The sequence below is a fragment of the Amblyomma maculatum genome, chromosome 11 (assembly GCF_055883805.1).
Source record: "Amblyomma maculatum isolate TAMU_Amacu chromosome 11, ASM5588380v1, whole genome shotgun sequence".
NCBI classification, from domain to species: Eukaryota; Metazoa; Arthropoda; class Arachnida; order Ixodida; family Ixodidae; genus Amblyomma; species Amblyomma maculatum.
This window is the reverse complement of record NC_139354.1, coordinates 31,400,175-31,423,048: the sequence shown is the minus strand read 5'-3', so window position 1 is coordinate 31,423,048 and position 22,874 is coordinate 31,400,175. Positions and strand designations below refer to the sequence as shown.

Sequence of the window (22,874 nt, the reverse complement as noted above, 5' to 3'; positions counted from 1 at the left end):
TTTTTTAGTGTGGCAATGTTAGGTAAACCGTACTTAAAGATGAGCAACTTTGTTACAACTCTTCAACTCACTTGATTGTTAACGGTCATCTCTCAGAGCCTGTCGCAATTTGAACATCCGTGATGTAAGGCTGTTATGTCACCGCTGCTCTTTTCCCTCTGCATGGAGCCACTTTGTTTGAGCAGACTGCGAAACAGCAGTATTCGTGGGTTTTGTTGCCTTTAGCAAGGAAGTCAAAATGCTAGAGCTGTAAACCCAGTATTCACAAAACAATAACCACTATTGAAACTACTGGCCTTGTCTCAGGCGCTCAAATGAATAGCTCTAAATTTTCGGGTCTATAGTTCGGTTCATGGGAATCAATACCAAATCATTGTACTGGAATTGAATGGTCTCGTGTCCCCCCCCCCCCAAAAAAAAAAAAAATACCCCGAAGTTCCCCTTCATGCACTGAAGTTTAGTGGGGCGTTACTGAAGAGAGCTTCACTTCAGCTCACCCGACAGTCTTCCGTATATCCTCTTCACTGCACTTGGAGAGCGTGTACTTTTTGGTTCCTCCATCCTCGTAGCTCATGAGGTATCCTTCAGACCACGGACACCTCTCGGTGAGGTCGTGCGTTGCCCCGACGCTGCACAAGATAGTTTGCCGCCATTCACCTAGGATCCATTCTGGGAGTAGGGAGTCATCTCAGGCTTGTATCAGAGAATTATTTAAATAGAGCGAAAGAACTTATAGCAGGCTCCAGTGGTGCTGTGCTATTTTCGGCGAGAGCTTTTCCAGGCTGTGGCTGTACATCAAATTGTACCTTTTGAATCACACATTCTGTGCTTGAGCACCATCTTACTCTGCACTCGCGGACAGCTTTCTGTGATTCTGTAGCGAAGGCTAGGAGGGAAAGGGAAGCACATAGACATTTGTGGCTGTTCTTGGGCGTGTGTGGTCCGCAGTAGGAGTGCAATGTGGTGCAGGAGGAGTCGGAAGACCGAGGTAGCCCATTCTCTGCGGAACCAATATAAAATCTTCCTCCTTTCCTGCACAGCCTTCGTTGTTGAGTCACAGAAAGTAGTCCACGGGTATAGCCTTCTCCCAGCTACACCAATTGGAAACAAACCGGCAGCTTCAGGTGTGCATGTACAATTTCAGTTGGCGACAAGCACGAGTGGCGGGTATTCGCTACAAACGGAATCTTACATTTGCCATGAGTTTTTGGCCCCGCACGGAATTGTGCGAGTCGTGCCTCTTGTACACAAGGTCATTTGCTTACAGACTAAATTTATCATTTTATAAGAAACTAATTTCGGCACACAGCCCACAAAGTGCCACAGCTTGTCGAAAAGAAAGAGTGACATAAGAACTGATAAGTCCTTAAGGGGCCTTGGCACAATCTAATATTGCCATTAACTGTCGGCTTTCTCTTCTTCTTCGTGAATTAAGAAAAGCTAAACTTTACCACTGTTTTCTGCCTAAAATAAATCAAACTTAGTTCTAGGACTACATTCCACGCTATGGGAAATCGTGCGTGAACTCATTAGCACGGCGCGACGCAAGCGTGTCCTGGGCATGAGCTCAACTTGCGACTCTGCTTGTAAGGAAAGCCGAAACAAAGGCGACAAAACAGACAAGAAAGACAGGACAGGGCGCTGACCCGTGCTGTCCTTCTTGTCAGTTGTGTGGTGTTGCGCTTACATAAGTACGAGCATTAACCAACTAGCCCCTCAACGCATACGGGAAAGCAGAAACCACCATTAGACGCACGATATAACCCTCGATGCACTCAGCCAATTGCGGATGGGAAGCAGAGAGGGGACAGCGAATAAGTTTGAAACGAGGACGTCAGGGTAAAAAAATAGCCGTCTTCTGCATGATCGAGTAGTAAGGTACATAAAGAAAATAACAAGAACACCTTCTACTACCTGGTCTGATACGTTACCGCAATAACCAGCTGCTACATCTATCGGGTGTGTCAAAGCAGCCTATAGAACTGCGTGGTTCCCCAAGATTTTCTTTAAGTGACCTGGGTGTGGTTTCTAAGGTGAGTGCGTAAACTTCAAACTCCACCCACATAGCAAGCTCTAATATTGCAAAACAAAAGGTTGTCTGCAGTCTATTTCTTTCAAACTCCACCCACAAAGCTCTAATATCGCAAAACGAAAGGTTGTCTGCAGTCTATTTCTTTCAAACTCCACCCACAAAGCTCTAATATCGCAAAACGAAAGGTTGTCTGCGGTCTATTTCTTTCAAACTCCACCCACAAAGCAAGCTCTAATATCGCAAAACAGAGGGTTGTCTGCAGTCTATTTCTTTACCTGCTTCGACCAAGGGACAGAAACGTGACCTGACGTCTGGAAGGTTCCCGTTGGTAAGCTGCAGAGCTGTCACACCATACCTCATTTATCCCTGATCTCTGAATGTGAGTGTCAAGGTCATGTCGTCGGCTCGCGTAAATTTCAGCATCATAAATGGTCCTTACATGTGTGCCAGCTCATGGGCCATGGCGTAAACGCCAATGTATGAGCCCGGGTCATCTTCGCCCTCAGCAACTGCCCGCTTGGTGCACAATCTGCCTCGAACCGCAAGTCCTGAAAAAGTAAGTACTACATTAGAGTAAATTGTCGGCGCACGAAATGAACTGCTGTTGTGCGCGAACCTAAAGCATAGTTTGCATGGGTGTCATTCAACGCAATTGTATAACATTCAATTTCTTCGATTGGACTTTGTTTCAATAAATCGAATAGGAGGATAAATGGTTCATGTTGATGTCACTAAGGCTGTTTCATAATAGCTGCTATTGATGGTATTCAGCCTGCAAAAATTTTTTTGCTCGAAGTAAACAAATATTTGCTTCATATTGATCAATATAGATCAATATGAGGCCGTAATGTGCGATTTGCTGATGACATTGCCTTGCTAAGCAACTCGGGAGATGAACTACAAATAATGATTGATGACCTAGACAGGAAAAGTAGAAAGGTAGGCTTGAAAATCAATACGCAGAAGACTAAGGTAATGCTCAACAGCCTCGGGAAGGAACAGCAGTTTACATTAGGTAGCGATGTACTGGAAGTAGTAGGCGAATGTGTCTACTTAGGACAGGTAGTATCCGCAGATCCGGACCAAAAGGAAATAAGAAGAATAAGATTTGAATGAAGCGCCTTTGGCAAGCACTCGCAGATTATGTCTAGCAGCTTACCGGTATCGCTAAAGAGGAAAGTATATAACAGTTGCATCTTACCTGTACTTACCTATGGCGCTGAAACGTGGAGGCTAACCAAGAGAGTTTTACTTAAGTTGAGGACAACCCAGAGGGCTATGGAACGAAAAATGGTAGGGGTAACATTAACAGATAGGAAGCGTGCAGAGTGGGTCAGAGAAATAACTCAAGTTACCGACATTCTAGTGGAAATTAAGAAGAAATGGACATGGGCAGGACATGTAGAGCGAAGAGAGGATAACTTTAGGGTAACAAACTGGATTCCAAGGGAAGGAAAGCGTAGCAGGGGGCGGCAGAAAGTTAGGTGGGCGGATGAGATTAAGAAGTTCGCAGGGGTCAAGTGGATGCAGCTAGCACAGAACCGGGTTAAGTGGATAAATATGGGAGAGGCCTTCGCCCTTCAGTGGGTATAGTCAAGGTGATGATGATGATGATTATCAATATAGAAAATAAAGAAAGTTAACTTATTGGTGATAATGGAAACAATTTTTCTGTTATAAATCTCGATAAAAATTACGTATCAGTGCTGAATGTTCCCCGGTACTGCGAAATGAAAACCGCTTTTGCACACATAAAGTATATGCGATAAAAGTTTCTTACCGGCAATATTTCTTATTAGTCCGCCTTTGTCGCCTTTGGCCGTTAAGTCACGGCTGCAGTGAAACAAGAATGATGAGATTCTTACCAGGTGTCACCAAGAGTGAACCTAGTGTATACTGCAACATGTAGGGCTTTACCGTTATTACAGGTGTTTATCGCGAGGGGAAAATAATGCGTAGTGGCCCTTACCCCGTCATTAAGAACACAGCGTCAGGAGAGCCTGGAACTTTTCCATCATCGTAGTAGTCGATCAGACCATACAGCGTCTCGTAAGCACCGAGAGTACCTGAAGACATGTGAGCAAAAGACGTCGTCCTGCAAAAGAAGAGTAATACAGCCAGCCAACATCCTATCGTTACTATGCAAATGCTGAGATAAATGCAAGTACAGGGCCATTCAGTATTAGAGCAACACTCAATCGCATGGTAGATTTTCTTTGAGCGCATTTTGTCCGACCTGGCCGTACATACAAACGAAATAGTGGCCATGCGAAGCACTACTAATAGCACCCTCTGTGCCTACGCCACTTTCTTTTGATGTGTGACTAATTCGAACGGATTAGCATTTCGAAAAGAACAACCACTTGTCGCGTGTTTACCCTAAGAGAGCAGGACCCTGCACATCGAGAGAGCTCTACGAGCTGCACTTTTGCATGATGGAGCAAGGAATAGTCTTACATTGTTTAAGCCACAGGCTAAAGTTGCTGCTGCAAAATGTTTGACATAAAATACTTTAAAACAACCTCTACGCGACTAAATAGGTGTTGTCCTGTATTCCAGAAATAACGGACATAATTCGCCTAATGATGTGTTACGTCATTTCGAATTTGTGCCACTGTGGCTCAGTGGTTCCAGAGCTGGGTTCAAGCCAAGCCGCGGTACCCGCGTGTGCTATGCAATATTCATTAGAAAATCTCAGGAGGTCGCAAATAATTCAAAGTCCTTCTTTCCTGAAAAACCAAACGTTCTACTGAGCAATAACCTCACAAAATCTCATAAAATCGCATAGACACTGGTACGTTGGACATCATTATCATAAAATATTTCCCGTAATTTATGATAATGTACAAGAAACTTTGTGATCTTATGCAAATATATGTGAGTTGTGTGTGATTTCTTATGCGAATTCAGTGAGATTGTGTGAGAAAATGGGAGGTTATTGCCTCATACAATTTTTTCAGTAGGGTTCCCTCATATTTCTTCCTTTATTCATGCCTCGTATCGAACTGAAATGTTTCCTTGTGTCATGACATAGTCTTATAGTGTGCCTGTAGCTCGTATAAGCGGAACCTGGCGCATACCAGCTAATATTCGACAGCAAGCCACGCCTTAGTGTTAACCAACCCGGGAATGTTATGCGAGGAGCCGAACGCTGTAAAGATGCCTGTGATTGGTTTCATAATATTATTCATAATATCTTTCTTGATAAAAACGCTGTTTCGTCCACGCGATGAAAGATGAGTTCAGCTTGATTCATGGCATAACATTATATCTACATGTATCCTAAAACGCTCCTAATAAATATGCGCATTTTAACATATAAAGCTATTTTCCTATGAAGCGTTCGTGAAAAGATACCTTAAAGATTTTAAAATCGGCAACCATGAAGCTAACAGCCCTGCATGCAGTCGCGAAAGGACGTATAAAAACGCAGCTAGCCGCCACACGCATACATCGACCCGCGAAAAGGCCACTATGCTGGGCTTGTACGGAATGGCTCCCTGTTGTTAAATGAACGCTTCTTGAGTGCAGACAACGTGAGCGAGGTGGTTCCACAGCAGAAGCACAAATGAAGTTAAAGAAGGTTCCAGCCATGCAAAATTGTTTCTGACTCAGGTCTAAGCAACCTGCAGTACGCGATAAGCAGCTCTGTGATATTTATTCCGGTCTACCTCTCTCTGGCGGAGCTATTGTTCCGCCTCAAGCAAGAATGGAGAGGAAAATGCATGGTTAATTTAAACAGCGCGAACACGAAGACAAAGGACAAGATTAAAGAAAGCCACAGTACAAGCGCTCACTCACAACTATGCCGAAGCCCTCTACTCCAAGGCCCAGAAAAAAAAAACATGAAGAAAACGAAACAATCACATAAAACAACCCCTGGGTTTTCTTTAATCATGTCGTTTGTCTTCGTGTTCGCGCTGTTTAAATTAATAATGAATAAGTACCAACTCGCCCAGCAAAGTATCTTGGAAAATGCAAGGGCCTATCGGCTGGCTCCGGCTGAGCCCCATCATTGGTGCGTGCGCAGAGAAAGTTAGAAGTTATATGAAGAGAAGAATGAAAAGAAGAGGCGCGCTTCGTGAAGCAGCAGTAGTTTGTAATTTCTCCTCTGTGTCAAGGTGTCTCCATCCAAACAGGTGGAATCCACTAGGTTCCGACGCCAAGAGGGCCAGGAGAAATTATTCATGCTTCATGCTTGCCTTTTTCCTCCGAGTAATTCCTTTTTTTCTTTATGTAACACCATTCTACCTTCGATGTTGTGCCTCTTGAACCTATATTCATGTGACTTTTCCGTCTTTTCTCTCCTACTTCATAAAATGTGGTTCTTTATGAAGCATCTGTCCAGGCTCCAACAGTTGAGGTACATAAAGCATCAAGAGACATCGCCACATCAATGTGCCGACTGCCGAGTAATTGAAATGTCAGTGTAGCTCTGGAAACCTTGGGTGCAGATGATACGCGTATGCACCATTTTCTTCTATGCATTTTCTTTTTGCGAGTTTACTGCTGGTATTCACGGGTATACCATTCGAAAATCCTTATTCCCGAAAACGGAATAGTAAAGTGAACCGTTAAATGCATTACTGCCACGAAAGTAGGCATCAGTGCTGTTGCTACACTCTTAACTGATATCATTAGCATACGAACAGTGATCCAAAGTAAAGCGTTCTTTTTTTTTTGTTAGTATGCCATCAAGTAAAGGTTAAATTTACGGGACCTTTCAGTCACTATATCGGAACTCTACAGCAGTGACTTACCGTGTTTCGTGTTACACCAACGAGCTTAAAAGATATTTTAGGGCGCTTCATATCCAGAAACCGTAAATTTACCTGAAATAAAGTTAGAAAGCCATTTTAATGATGCATAAAAAGTGGAAAATTAGACAATAAAAAATCCGTTTAATAATAACAGCTGTATGTATGTATGTATGTATGTATGTATGTATGTATGTATGTATGTATGTATGTATGTATGTATGTATGTATGTATGTATGTATGTATGTATGTATGTATGTATGTATGTATGTATGTATGTATGTATGTATGTACGTACGTACGTACGTACGTACGTACGTACGTACGTACGTACGTACGTACGTATGTATGTATGTATGTATGTATGTATGTATGCATGCATGCATGCATGCATGCATGTATGTATGTATGTATGTATGTATGTGTGTATGTATGTATGTATGTATGTATGTATGTATGTATGTATGTATGTATGTATGTATGTATGTATGTATGTATGTATGTATGTATGTATGTATGTATGTATGTATGTATGTATGTATGTATGTATGTATGTATGTATGTATGTATGTATGTATGTATGTATGTATGTATGTATGTACGTACGTACGTACGTACGTACGTACGTATGTATGTATGTATGTATGTATGTACGTACGTACGTATGTATGTATGTATGCATGTATGCATGTAAGTATGTATGTCCTTTTGATACTTTTGTTATGATTTCCAACTACAAACATAGCTTAAAAACGGATTTGAAAAAGGCAAACATTTCCGTCCACTGCTCTTGAGCCATTAAGTTGGTCGCGAGCAGAAACGAACAGAGCGTGCCATGGATTATGAATTGGACGACCAAAGCTTAAGCAAGTTTATTTATTTTCAACGGATTCAGTAAGACAAGAAAATACATCATTTTGCTTTCAGGGTACAGTACCAGCTCGCCCAAATTTCCGCTTAAGAAAAATGCGCGCTTTACGTTTGCATATTACAATTTCATAAACGGAGCGGTTTTACCAGTTACAATTAATCAACCTTCTTTTGAACCCTTCAAACTGAATGCCTGAATTCAAGCACGAAAATTACGTAATGACTTTACGTAACGATCTCTTTTTATTGATTAGAGAGTTCCATGAAAGAGGTACTTTTTTGCGGGCAAGCAGTACGGCAAGACGGGATTTATAGGATAAATTGAAAACAAAACAAAGAGACTCACCGCATTCAGCATGACGGCCAAGTAAGCGATGAGTTTCCCTTTTTTTGGGAACTCTTTCTGGTGCACTACGTCAGAGATAACGTGAACTTCCACTACCAACTTCTTAGGTTGTGCTCTTGGTTTTGGTGTGGTGCGGCGAGGATAGGGAGTACCTAGAATATAAGTCGTTATCAGCTTCTGGCTGCGGAGCTAAAGCATCCTTTTAATTTTGAATAACTTTTCAAAAGAAAAGTCCAAAGTAGAGAATCCGAACAGTATGATGAAAAATATATTGCAAAATGAAAACGAAATTGATAGTATCTGTTTTTTTAGCTGCTCAGGTGATCCTATTGTACGGCGTGATTCTATTAAAAAGAATCGCGCATTTTATTCCAGCGAAAACACTCAGTGTTCTGGTTTAAACTCGGGCGAAAACTACTTTAGAGAGAAAATGTCTGCTAAACGCCTTGAATTCAAACCTTATTCGGCATATGATTTGCATTTTTTGGTGATTAACGCTTTTTTGTTTCAGAAGTTCTACAAGAAAGCAGATCACCCGCACTCTTGCTAGATTATAAGTTTCTGAAGTCTCTTCAAATATATTTCTTGAGATGCGCAGTCGTTGTTTGTGTAGTAACAAACAGGAAATTACTCCAATGAGATAACGGGACGAGCTAATAAGTAACCGATTTTTTTTCACACTCAACGTTTTCTAATGACGCCATTTTAACTTTCTGAGTATTACGTGAACGTAACACTCAAAGCAAAGGGTAAAAAAAAATGAAAATCTAATGCACGGGAAAGCCTGCGGATATATGCACACTGTAAACACTTAATTAAAAGAGTAAAGAAATGAAAATATTTATACGTAAATAAATAAATAAATAAATATATATATTTGCAACAGAACTCATTGCTTACGCTTGGAACTGTATACTTTTCTCCGAGAGGAGCTCTTCAGCCTTGGCTCTGTAAGGCAAGTAATTATAGCGAATAACGGCAGACCATTTGGGCACGGGCTTGTGCAATGCAAATATTGCTCAGACTGTCTCTGCTTATTTACAAGTAATTGAAATGCTCGTTGTATGTTCTAAGATAGAGGCACAACTGTACTAATAATTACTTGAAAAATTGCATAATTGTTGGGAGTGTTTGCTGGGCTCCCCCAGCTTTGCTTGGGAGAGAGAGCAGGAAGTAACACAAGGCTTGTGAGGTGGATTACACTACAACATGTGCCAGTGCCGTCTGTGGCCCACCAGCTACAATGGACGCCCATCTCCAGCACTAATGGAGCAAACATGCTGGTGGGACATGTTCCCCTGGGATGGACTTGTACAAGTAATTCGCAGCCGCTGTGTGGTCCCCACCTGTGCTTCATTTCGCAAATGCACCAGAAGGGGCCACAATTTTTAGACCACAGCTTCAAGGATCTTCGCGTCTTCTTATATATTTATTTGCAAGCAGATGTCTACCGGTATAGGATTACGATAACGATTAGTATTCATTTATGAGCCTAAGTAGTCAAAAGTGTTCAGGTTTCTACCGAGTTAGCCAACACTTATATTAACATGCCACAAAAGTTACTGCTCAAGCAACCTTTTTTTGTCAGGACTTGACATTTCTGAAATCGCTGGTATATTGACTGACGTGCCTTCCACTCTAAGGCTTGCAAAAATAATTGAAAAATATCCTGTCGGCAATATACCCTTCAGCTAATATAAAGCAGTTGTGTCAGTAAGGGTCCATAAATAGATTGTCCAACTTCCCCTAAAATTTAATTTGCTCAGTAGATGCATTTCCAAGGCTTGTTTGTCCAAGACCAGTCAGGTATATGAGTATGGTACACTATGGTATAGTACAAGGTACAGTGAAACTTCACTTGAAAGAACTTCAACGGGCCTTAGGAAAAGGTTTACTAAAGAGAAAGTTTGCTGAACTGAAGTAGGTTCTTGGAAACTTGCTTGCATTTGCTAAAACAAATATCGGGTGTTCAAATCATATCTCTGCCGATTTGTTTGTCACATCGCTCATTTGTAAACTGAATTGAAGTAAGTTCTTGGAGACTTGCTTGCATTTGCTAAAACAAATATCAGGTATTCAAATCATATATCTCTTCCGATTTCTTTGTCACAGCGCTCATTTGTAAACGAACAACCTAGCAACCGTTTGGAGCACTTTTGAACATAGGGCTGCAGTAGTCTTGAACATCAATCACTGCGCTCAAGCTCTCGTGAAGCTTGTGAGGCACGACGGTCTGTTGGGCAGCTAAGGCCTCTACTTTCCACAAACGGATCATTGTTTCACTAGATAATGGTTAACTAGCTGCAGTAGTCTTGAACATCAATCCCTGCGTCCAAGCTCTCGTGAAGGTTGTGAGGTACGACGGTCTGTTTGACAGCTAAGGCCTCTACTTTCTACAAACGGATCATTGTTTCACTAGACAATGGTTAACTAGCTGCAATAGTCTTGAACATCAATCCCTGCGTCCAAGCTCTCGTGAAGCTTGTGAGGCACAATAGTCTGTTGGGCAGCTAAGGCCTCTACTTTCTACGAACGGATCATTGTTTCATTAGATAATGGTTAACTAGCTGCAGTAGTCTTGAACATCAATCCCTGCGTCCAAGCTCTCGTGAAGGTTGTGAGGCACAACGGTCTGTTGGGCAGCTAAGGCCTCTACTTTCTACAAACGGATCATTGTTTCACTAGATAATGGTTAACTAGCTGCAGTAGTCTTGAACATCAATCACTGCGTCCAAGCTCTCGTGAAGGTTGTGAGGCACAACGGTCTGTTGGGCAGCTAAGGCCTCTACTTTCTACAAACGGATCATTGTTTCACTAGATAATGGTTAACTAGCTGCAGTAGTCTTGAACATCAATCACTGCATCCAAGCTCTCGTGAAGGTTGTGAGGCACAACGGTCTGTTGTGCAGCTAAGGCCTCTACTTTCTACAAACGGATCATTGTTTCACTAGATAATGGTTAACTAGCTGCAGTAGTCTTGAACATCAATCACTGCGTCCAAGCTCCCGTGAAGGTTGTGAGGCACAACGGTCTGTTTGGCAGCTAAGGCCTCTACTTTCTACAAACGGATCATTGTTTCACTAGATAATGGTTAACTAGCTGCAGTAGTCTTGAACATCAATCACTGCGTCCAAGCTCTCGTGAAGGTTGTGAGGCACAACGGTCTGTTGGGCAGCTAAGGCCTCTACTTTCTACAAACGGATCATTGTTTCACTAGATAATGGTTAACTAGCTGCAGTACCCTACTGAAAAACCAAAAGTTCTACGGGGCAATAACCTCATAAAATCTCATTTAATCGCATAGAGTCTCATAAGGTGCACATCATTATCATAAAATATCGTACATAATTTATGATAATGTACAAGAAACTATGAGAACTTATGCAATTGTATGCGACTTGTACGTGATTTCTTACGTGAATTGAGTGAGATTGTGTGAGAAAATGTGAGGTTATTGCCCCTTACAGATTTTTCAGTAGGGTAGTCTTGAACATCAATCACTGCGTCCAAGCTCTCGTGAAGGTTGTGAGGCACAACGGTCTGTTGGGCAGCTAAGGCCTCTACTTTCTACAAACGGATCATTGTTTCACTAGATAATGGTTAACTAGCTGCAGTAGTCTTGAACATCAATCACTGCGTCCAAGCTCCCGTGAAGGTTGTGAGGCACAACGGTCTGTTGGGCAGCTAAGGCCTCTACTTTCTACAAACGGATCATTGTTTCACTAGATAATGGTTAACTAGCTGCAGTAGTCTTGAACATCAATCACTGCGTCCAAGCTCTCGTGAAGGTTGTGAAGCACAACGGTCTGTTGGGCAGCTAAGGCCTCTACTTTCTATAAACGGATCATTGTTTCACTAGATAATGGTTAACTAGCTGCAGTAGTCTTGAACATCAATCACTGCGTCCAAGCTCTCGTGAAGGTTGTGAGGCACAACGGTCTGTTGGGCAGCTAAGGCCTCTACTTTCTACAAACGGATCATTGTTTCACTAGATAATGGTTAACTAGCTGCAGTAGTCTTGAACATCAATCACTGCGTCCAAGCTCTCGTGAAGGTTGTGAGGCACAACGGTCTGTTGGGCAGCTAAGGCCTCTACTTTCTACAAACGGATCATTGTTTCACTAGATAATGGTTAACTAGCTGCAGTAGACTTGAACATCAATCACTGCGTCCAAGCTCTCGTGAAGGTTGTGAGGCACAACGGTCTGTTGGGCAGCTAAGGCCTCTAGTTTCTACAAATGGATCATTGTTTCACTAGATAATGGTTAACTAGCTGCAGTAGTCTTGAACATCAATCACTGCGTCCAAGCTCTCGTGAAGGTTGTGAAGCACAACGGTCTGTTGGGCAGCTAAGGCCTCTACTTTCTACAAACGGATCATTGTTTCACTAGATAATGGTTAACTAGCTGCAGTAGTCTTGAACATCAATCACTGCGTCCAAGCTCTCGTGAAGGTTGTGAGGCACAACGGTCTGTTGGGCAGCTAAGGCCTCTACTTTCAACAAACGGATCATTTATTCACTAGATAATGGTTAACTAGCTGTAGTAGTCTTGAACATCAATCACTGCGTCCAAGCTCTCGTGAAGGTTGTGAGGCACAACGGTCTGTTGGGCAGCTAAGGCCTCTACTTTCTACAAACGGATCATTGTTTCACTAGATAATGGTTAACTAGCTGCAGTAGTCTTGAACATCAATCACTGCGTCCAAGCTCTCGTGAAGGTTGTGAGGCACAACGGTCTGTTGGGCAGCTAAGGCCTCTACTTTCTACAAATGGATCATTGTTTCACTAGATAATGGTTAACTAGCTGCAGTAGTCTTGAACATCAATCACTGCGTCCAAGCTCTCGTGAAGGTTGTGAGGCACAACGGTCTGTTGGGCAGCTAAGGCCTCTACTTTCTACAAACGGATCATTGTTTCACTAGATAATGGTTAACTAGCTGCAGTAGTCTTGAACATCAATCACTGCGTCCAAGCTCTCGTGAAGGTTGTGAGGCACAACGGTCTGTTAGGCAGCTAAGGCCTCTACTTTCTACAAATGGATCATTGTTTCACTAGGTAATGGTTAACTAGCTGCAGTAGTCTTGAACATCAATCACTGCGTCCAAGCTCTCGTGAAGGTTGTGAGGCACGACGGTCTGTTGGGCAGCTAAGGCCTCTACTTTCTACAAACGGATCATTGTTTCACTAGATAATGGTTAACTAGCTGCAGTAGTCTTGAACATCAATCACTGCGTCCAAGCTCTCGTGAAGGTTGTGAGGCACAACGGTCTGTTGGGCAGCTAAGGCCTCTACTTTCTACAAACGGATCATTGTTTCACTAGATAATGGTTAACTAGCTGCAGTAGACTTGAACATCAATCACTGCGTCCAAGCTCTCGTGAAGGTTGTGAGGCACAACGGTCTGTTGGGCAGCTAAGGCCTCTACTTTCTACAAATGGATCATTGTTTCACTAGATAATGGTTAACTAGCTGCAGTAGTCTTGAACATCAATCACTGCGTCCAAGCTCTCGTGAAGGTTGTGAAGCACAACGGTCTGTTGGGCAGCTAAGGCCTCTACTTTCTATAAACGGATCATTGTTTCACTAGATAATGGTTAACTAGCTGCAGTAGTATTGAACATCAATCACTGCGTCCAAGCTCTCGTGAAGGTTGTGAGGCACAACGGTCTGTTTGGCAGCTAAGGCCTCTACTTTCTACAAACGGATCATTGTTTCACTAGATAATGGTTAACTAGCTGCAGTAGTCTTGAACATCAATCACTGCGTCCCAGCTCTCGTGAAGGTTGTGAGGCACAACGTTCTGTTGGGCAGCTAAGGCCTCTACTTTCTACAAACGGATCATTGTTTCACTAGATAATGGTTAACTAGCTGCAGTAGTCTTGAACATCAATCACTGCGTCCAAGCTCTCGTGAAGGTTGTGAGGCACAACGGTCTGTTGGGCAGCTAAGGCCTCTACTTTCTACAAACGGATCATTGTTTCACTAGATAATGGTTAACTAGCTGCAGTAGTCTTGAACATCAATCACTGCGTCCAAGCTCTCGTGAAGGTTGTGAGGCACAACGGTCTGTTGGGCAGCTAAGGCCTCTACTTTCTACAAACGGATCATTTATTCACTAGATAATGGTTAACTAGCTGTAGTAGTCTTGAACATCAATCACTGCGTTCAAGCTCTCGTGAAGGTTGCGAGGCACAACGGTCTGTTGGGCAGCTAAGGCCTCTACTTTCTACAAACGGATCATTGTTTCACTAGATAATGGTTAACTAGCTGCAGTAGTCTTGAACATCAATCACTGCGTCCAAGTTCTCGTGAAGGTTGTGAGGCACAACGGTCTGTTGGGCAGCTAAGGCCTCTACTTTCTACAAACGGATCATTGTTTCACTAGATAATGGTTAACTAGCTGCAGTAGTCTTGAACATCAAACACTGCGTCCAAGCTCTCGTGAGGGTTGTGAGGCACAACGGTCTGTTGGGCTGCTAAGGCCTCTACTTTCTACAAACGGATCATTGTTTCACTAGATAATGGTTAACTAGCTGCAGTAGTGTTGAACATCAGTCCCTGCGTCCAAGCTCTCGTGAAGCTTGTGAGGCACAATGGTCTCTTGGGCAGCTAAGGCCTCTATTTTCTACAAGCGGATCATTGTTTCACTAGATAATGGTTAACTAGCTGCAGTAGTCTTGAACATCAATCCCTGCGTCCAAGCTCTCGTGAAGCTTGTGAGGCACAACGGTCTGTTGGGCATCTAAGGCCTCTATTTTCTACAAGCGGATCATTGTTTCACTAGATAATGGTTAACTAGCTGCAGTAGTCTTGAACATCAATCCCTGCGTCCAAGCTCTCGTGAAGCTTGTAAGGCACAACGGTCTGTTGGGCAGCTAAGGCCTCTATTTTCTACAAGCGGATCATTGTTTCACAAAACAATGGTTAACCAGCATGCATACGTACGCCTTGTTTGGAGCTAAAATGCCTAGCAGAGCCGGAGAGTCTGCGGCTGTCTGGCTGTGGATTCCATTAAGCGTGCAAATCCAGCTATTGATTCGGCTGTCTACCACCTTGTTTATATATCAAATTCAGTTCAAAGCTAAATGACGGCTACTTTTCTCCCCGCATTATTGAAACGTGGTTGTCAACGTAAAAATATGTAACAAAAAGTGCGGGTTGTGCTTGTGGGAGTTCTCAGTAAAACCTACGAGACAATGAATGAAGTTGCGGATGAATTTCGCAGGATTGAATTAGGCAATAACTGAATTTCGTTAAAATGAAGGGCGTTTGATAGTGTTCAAGTGAACTTCGGTAGGAAAAAATAAGGAAGTTCTTACAAATGAATAGTTCGTTTAAATGACGTTCGTTCAAATGGTATTTTACTGTATTGCTCTACTGCGTTCAGCGTGGGATCTTTCTGAGCATGTAAGAGGTGCGATTTTTCGTGTCATGTGTCGATTCGCACCAGCTGCATTGGATCAACAAACCACCAGAAGACTTGCTTTCTGGAACCACTTTAGCTGGGCACGGCTCTAGAAGCGCATGGTACGAAAAAGCGTTTTTTTCCAGAATCCTAGAAGCGGCTACAAAGTTTTGGTGCCCTGAACAAAGCGTAAAATAGCCGTAATTACTCAAATTGTTTACTTGGCTTCAAATGTAATGCCCTGAATTTTTAAATAAATCAAAGTTATTTTGCAATAGTTTAAAATAACAGTCTCTTTCATCTGAAGTACAGGTATAGAAACACCTCTACCTATACACCAGTGGCCAAGATGTGAGACTCTCTGATAAAATGTTTTATATCGCACTGCAAAGTACAATCTAGTTTTCTAGCGTCTCCTATAAGATATAGAGTGTCTCTGAAATCTGCGGAATCAGTGCAATGATTGCATTTGAACCGTATTCCTATGTATTACTTGTCCCCGCCCAGCTGACTAAAGAAGGGTAACGTAGAAACTTTTCTTTATTCGACACTTAACTTTGGATAATGAGTTAATATGCTCGACTTGAGAGATGGATTAATGTTGCCTACCTATTTTCATAATGTCATCTCTGATCTCATGAACTTAGTAAAGGCGGTGTTGGATTTCTCCTTGTAATGAACGCTCCGCTTGTGGTAGTGGCTTGATTCTTAGCTTGTGGTTGACGACACCTTCCTAAATATATATTGCTGATTAGCGTGTTGCAAAGCAAGTCGACAGATACAAGTATGATGGCGGAGAAATAGTTATTTTATAATTTAAAAATGCTTGTAATGGCCACGGGAGCCGTATTTCTTTACTAGTGTACAGCCAGCTGTAAAACGTCTTAAAGAATCAATTAAGAATGACCGGTATGACTTACGACATCTAGGGATCCGTCTCTTTGCGTCACCATGACAGAAGATTGGTGTTTTAGGTCATGATACAAGTTCTCCTGAATGGAAGACGTGTCTACTTGCAAAAGCAATTCAGGAATTAACGTGGCCTTATGCCTCCAAAGATAAAAGATTATTGAGAGACTTTGAGGTGTGGCCTAGCGAAGAAAAGGTTACGCTACACGATGTAACTTTTTTTGTTTCATAGACAGCGAAAAACTTGGAATGACATGTGATATCAAGAAAGGTTAAGCTGGTCAAGTCAATGCACCACCAATCTATGGTAGTTCAGGCCACAAATTACAAAACAAATCGTAGTCTATAGGCACTGTTTAGGTAAAATGTGATAATAAATAAAATCTTGGTTTTTGGAATTAAGTTTTCCTGCCAGTAATTTGGGACGCGGGGAGTGCAAAGCTGGCAAGATAGTTCACGTTGTAATATAGGTTGTCATAAGTATAGTCAATTATATTTTATTTTTATAAACTCTTCACTTGGTCAAAGAAAATGTTTTAAAGCTACCACATCGCCGTTGAAGATTGTGTGGATGTATGACGCAAAAAGAAGCGCCACAAACGTCTGTGAACAACGCTTTGTAGTTATCTGATAATAACGCACATTTTCAGTATGGCCGCTCAAAGATGACTTTCGCCACTTACTGTGTCGACTTGTTTCTCATTTTCATTGCTTGTAACAAACAGAAGTTTGTCGGCCGTACAGAACTCTTCTCGAGGTTCAGAGTGATGTCGTCCGTCAGCCGAAGGACGAGATTTGAGGTTGTTGTTCGCTCTTGCACAATGGTCGGGTATACTGAAATCGCTTTCTTCGCTACAAAAAAAAAAAGAAAGAAAAAGAAACATGGGCTAAGAACATATCTTTTCACTCATATGTCTAAAAAAACAACTTTTGGTTGTACAGCTAAAACAGATTAATCTTCCTAGGTTAGCTGCAAATCACTTCGTACTGCTTCGAAAAGAAAGAAAAAAAAAACGAACGGCAAGTGAGGAAGAAGCCAAGGTGACAGGAGTTCTTTTTTGTATTTCCTTCTCCTTCCGACCATCCGACCATATGTGCAGCGATGTTGTCTTCATTTGGTCTGAGATTGAATAAATTAGGGTATAATCAAGCCTTTCCTATACAAGAGACATGCATAATTTACACTTACCTGTACAGCAGCTGAGAGCGACGCACAAGAGTACGACAAAAGAAATCATTATTTTCGTCCCTGCCCTAGTCATGAGGGCTAGAGTAGTGGCTTTGTTTCTCTTTTGTACTTGTTCCGGTATGCTATTTATGCTCAACTACAGCCTAAGAGTTTAGCGTTCTCTTGTGAAAACTGTGACGTCAAGAAAGAAGAAAGTTGGTCATCAAATAATCAGTTGGTCATCAAAGTTGGTCATCAAACGGTAGGTCAACGCCGCTTGCGGCGGGAGCTGGCCAGCCACCGAATTTTTATCTTTTGTAGGCCGTCATTGCACCTGCCACCACCGTTTCGGTGGTGGATGACGGCTGTTGTTGCGGCGCGCGTTTTTCTTTCCCTCTTCCTTTTCTTTCTTCCCTGTTTTCTCTTCTGTCTGCACGAGGCAGCGGAGGTGGCTCAGCTGCAGAGCCAGTAGCAGGCCCATGCATTTTCGCTTCCTTCTTCCTACAGTTGCAACAACATTAACCTGTCTGTCACGATCTGGGTCGGGCTACAGTCTTCATTTTATGCACCTATATGCACAGTTGTTTAACATTTAAGTTAGGATGTGCTGGGGTTTCTTTTGTTTTATTGCACCTTTCTTTATTAATTATATTCCTTTACAGTGATGTTTTGTGGATAGGTAATGTTTGGTCGGGACGTAGTCCGCACTCCCCGATACGCATTGCCGACCCAGGTATTTATTTACACCCTAATGACCCGAAGAGGAGTATTACATAAGAGGGAAAACAATATTACAAGCTCACAGATAAGACAGAATGCAAATAGAGGTAGTTCGTACATGTATGCAGCTTGATTGGTATACACCACACATGAACATTCACGCTAGGCATTCGCACGAAGATTGACGCAGGACATGCTGTTCTAGTAGTTCAATGTTAGGAGAAACCTCCAACGTGGAGTAGAATTTCTAATAAGAGAGTCTGAAAGAGCACAGAACAAGGGCAGAGGAGGGAAGCCTCAGTTCGCAGGTCGAGCCAACGCTTCGACCAATGGGCTTGTCGAAACCTGCAAGCTAAGGCTTCCCCTCCTCTTCCCTTGTTCAGTGCTCTTTCATACCGTGTAAGCCATCTTCTGCCTCTCGGTCGGATAAGAGAGTGATTATTCATTGGCATCCACCTGAGCAAAGCCATAAGGCTACAAAGAAAATCTATGCATTTTCCAGAAACTTCATACTTATAAAAAAATAAATACTGGTCATGCGATCGAACCTGGCACCAATACCAATTATTTACATGTTATGTTCAATGTTCTGAAGGTGACCTGAGAATGGCAGTAACGTGCCCAATATTGCGAAAGCAAAATAGTGGAGGTCGGGAAAAACGATCACGGCATTGCTCCGGCTTATGTAGAGAAGTATAAGAAACTGCAGAGCCGTCGCTTACAGGAAAATGACAATATTCAATGAGATCTAGTTTTGACAAGGCAGCTGTAGATGCAGTTTAACAAAATACAGCGAGCAAAGTAGTTCTATGTCGCATTTCAAGCAATAGTCTGCTATTTGATTAAACACGAAGCTGAAGCATAGATCTTTGCCTCTATACGTTCGCTCATACCTAACTCAATTTTATTTGTGCACTAAAGACATACGGCCTCTGCAGAATTTTTCACGTAATTGCTCAGCACTGGGGCATGTCGTCGCTTTCAGACAGAAATGTTTAGTGCCACCCATTTATACGACACTTATGTAGTTAGCACACGCAAAGAAGAACATACTAGGAAGAAAGTACTAACGAGGCTTTAAATGCACTTTATCATGAGGTCTAAACGGATCACCGACTTGGTGCGTCGTCAGATTGGCGCGAAGTGACCGCACCTACGCGAGCTTCTTTGTTGTTGTTGTTTTTTTCTAAAAGTTTGCCACAAGGCATAAGTTGAGAAAGGGAAAATGGGATGCAGGAGATAGAAAGTTAAAAGAAGGAGTGAAGTCCAATTGCGCTTAGGTATTCACAGAGGTTAGCGGTGTAGTGATTGTCCATTGTCGACTTCTCGTAATCACAATCGCGGTTCCACCGCAGGCCTATCTTCATGCGTAGCCGTTGTCTAACTGGTGTCGTTGCTGGACACATCCACAACGAGTGACGCACATCGCTTCTTTGTTGAGATGGGAGGACGAGATCAGAATAAGTTCTTTCACGGCTCTAGGATGCCGTGGTAGGCACACTGTCGTAACACGCGCAAGCACAGTCATAAAGCGCTGTTAAATTGCGGCTTTTTATCCATCTCGCTCGTGGCAAGTTGGGCAGCATGCGTTGCAGTTATCCACATGAGCGCGCCGCTGCCAGATAATAGTGAGTGGACAATGACAGCGCCAAAGGAACCTACCTTCTACAAAGATAAACAACGCCAAACTAACGCTTTGCGAAGTTATTCCAGGTTTAGTCTCGTTAGGCCTCTGCAATGCTATTATAATCATGGGAAAAATTACAAAGTTCAGCGTATTATGCAGAGAAACACGCAGTCAACAAAATGGAAAACCCACGCACCAATATGAGTGCGAGGAAACATGGAAGGAGCAGGTGAAGAAATCATAGAACCGGTCCTATGTCTGTTTCTTTGAGAGCCTCTGGACTTTGCGCATTTGGCTACCGCGCTTTTCTATCATAATGGACAACGACCCTCCTTACACGCTTCTCATTCTTTTTTATGTAAACTCCTACAGCAGAAATCACTCGTGCAAATAGTCGGCTAGGGGGTGGAAGGAGTAAATGAATATTAAATGTAGAGAGGCAAGGACACTGCACAGAAAACACACTGTGCAAAAGTGAGATAATTCTGGGAGGTGAAGGATTCTTTCACGCGCACAAATGCGCCGGGGCATATTGCAAAGTTTAAGTTTCTTTCAGTCAAGAAAAAGACACAAAATACACATTGAAATATAATCTCCGTCGCTGCCTGCAGCCGTGTACCTATCGCATAAGCTAAACCACTCACTGCACACTAGCCTCATTGAAATATAAAAAAAGACACTAAATACACATCGAAAAATCATCTCAGTCGCTGCCTGCAGCAGTGCACGTATCACATAAGCGAAATCACTCTGTACACTACCCTCATTCAAATATCAACATAAAATATCAAAATGCATCGAGAAGAGTTGGGCATTTTCTGACATCCCAAAAGGCTGGGTGAAACGTCTGTAGATTCTAACAACACAAACCCCAGGCCGCGTACATGAGACTCCTAATCTTTCATGTATTCAAGCAGAAATCGATCCACATTCATCCCTTATCCTTTAAAAGCATTTCGTCATTGCTTTCCAGTTCCGTGTGCATTATCCGATTGTTATGTGGCTACGACGTGGTTACATAATCAGGATATCCACAGAATATCTTACTGGCGCATAGCATTACCATTCATCATTGTCGTTTGCACTTATTTCCCAGTTTCACTGCTTGGTAAAGAAACCTTTCCCGCAGACACAGGATTCGGCTTCTCTGCCACGCACGCACCGCAATGGAGCACCAAGCGCAGCATCAAGTGGCCTTGAGATTACAGGCAGTATGCATCGATGGCACTCATCTATTTTTCTTGCTTATAGACATAAGGAAACATTACCATAAACCTTATTTCTCACGCTCCTCATGTCCCTCTATTCTCGCGTGTAGTTCCGCTCTTTGGTCCGGCCTTTCTATACGCGCCATAATGAGCTGGTCAGATGGGTAGCGATAAAAGGTACGTGACTAGGTAACACAGTGTTAGTATCGATGAGTGATGACTGTGGTGACTACTGAGCAGACGACTGGCGAGAGCAGCTCGGCACAGCACCGGGTTCATATTGGTGGTGCGCGCCCATTGCTGGAGTGAATATTCTTAACTTTCAACAAGAGCTTTGCAAAGGCGCAACTTAGAATTGAAAAGAAAGGAAAAGTTTGGTTCGTGTTCTTTATCAGAGGCCTGGACGTAGATTCAAGCAAACAAGTAGGCTGGTATATCCATGGTGAAAACGGTGATTGTCACCTTTGGTGAAAATATCCTTTTAGGCCCATTTGCCCCGCAGCAACGAGTGAAGTGCGGGTCAGGCGCTCTTCTTCCCCTTGAATACCGAAACCGCGTTCCGATTTTTCTCGCACGTGCCGAACACAAGAAGACCTCGGCAAAGCTTTCGCCGCAGTACAGTGCGCAAAATATTCCTAAACCAGATGCCCTATTAGGCTTCAAATTAAAGACGCTCGTTGTCATCACAGGATGCGTCCCAAAGTGGCTCATTTCTGTAGCCAGCGTCAGTGACAAAATAATGGAAGCGAGATATAAGAGATAGCAGAGAAAAAGCAAGCATGAGCTCCGAACAACTGAGGAATTGTGACAAAGGGAATGTCACCGACTTACGATGCAGTGTCATTTATAGGCGGGCAACCTGTCATTACGAAGACAAGAAAAAACAGAGTTTGGACTCTTTTCTTGTCACTTATGAGATCAAAACGATCCCCCAATAGTTCCAATTTTAATGGTTCTTAAAGGACCAAATTTCTCACAAAGAAACAAAATACTGCCATATCGTCAATATTCAAACGAGCATGCGCTCGTTTGAATATTAACGCCCACCTCGTTTTTCACGTTGCTGTCGTCCTAACAGTAACATGTTAATATACCTTTCGCGCTACTAGTCGATGGGCAGAATCCAGGTGGCAGTTGTATAAACGGGACAGATCAGCTCTTTAGCAAAAATCTTTCTTCTTGCTAGGTTCCTTTCGTATTCCTCCACCAAGTGTACGTGTACCTCAGTCTCGCTTCGAAGCTGTCGTTCAAATTTATTTGCCTGCATTTGAAATTGTTTCCTTCAAGATGGTGTTCATGATTCTACGTTGACAATCCTCTATTTCAAGACAGCGATATCAGAGTTCGGATGATCTAATTTAGTCAATATTGTGTCATATTAGGCAAGTTTATTCCTGCCTGTGCCAGACTTGCGACTTTGATCATGACAAGGAGCTTAAGGACGACCTATTCACTCATATTTTTTAGGCTATTCTGACTCTATGAAGTTTCTATGCTGCTGTATAGTTAAAACTTTTTTTCGTCAGTTTCACATATTGGACAGTTTCAGCAAGACTTCCAGTTGCTTAGCCATAGAGCATTTACTTAGAAGAAAGGGATGTGCATGAAAATAAGGCAGGCCGTTAGCATGTCGTCTTAAAGCAACGCACGATGGCCTGCCAAATGCTATTTTCTATCTGCAAAACACGTCATCAAAATGGATGTTTGCATTGGCTTCAGGGCTTAACGTCCCAAAATGACTGAGCTATGAGACGCCATAGTTGAAGGCTGCGGATAATTTCGCCTACTTGGAGTTTTTCGTATGTACTCACATCCCTCTACATGGGTGAC

General features: G+C 42.6%; 1 pseudogene; it reads right to left on the bottom strand.

The window, feature by feature from the left end:
- Positions 1-22,874, bottom strand: part of LOC146173375 (venom metalloproteinase antarease-like TfasMP_A) — a 33,153-nt pseudogene that overhangs the window by 5,564 nt on the left and 4,715 nt on the right.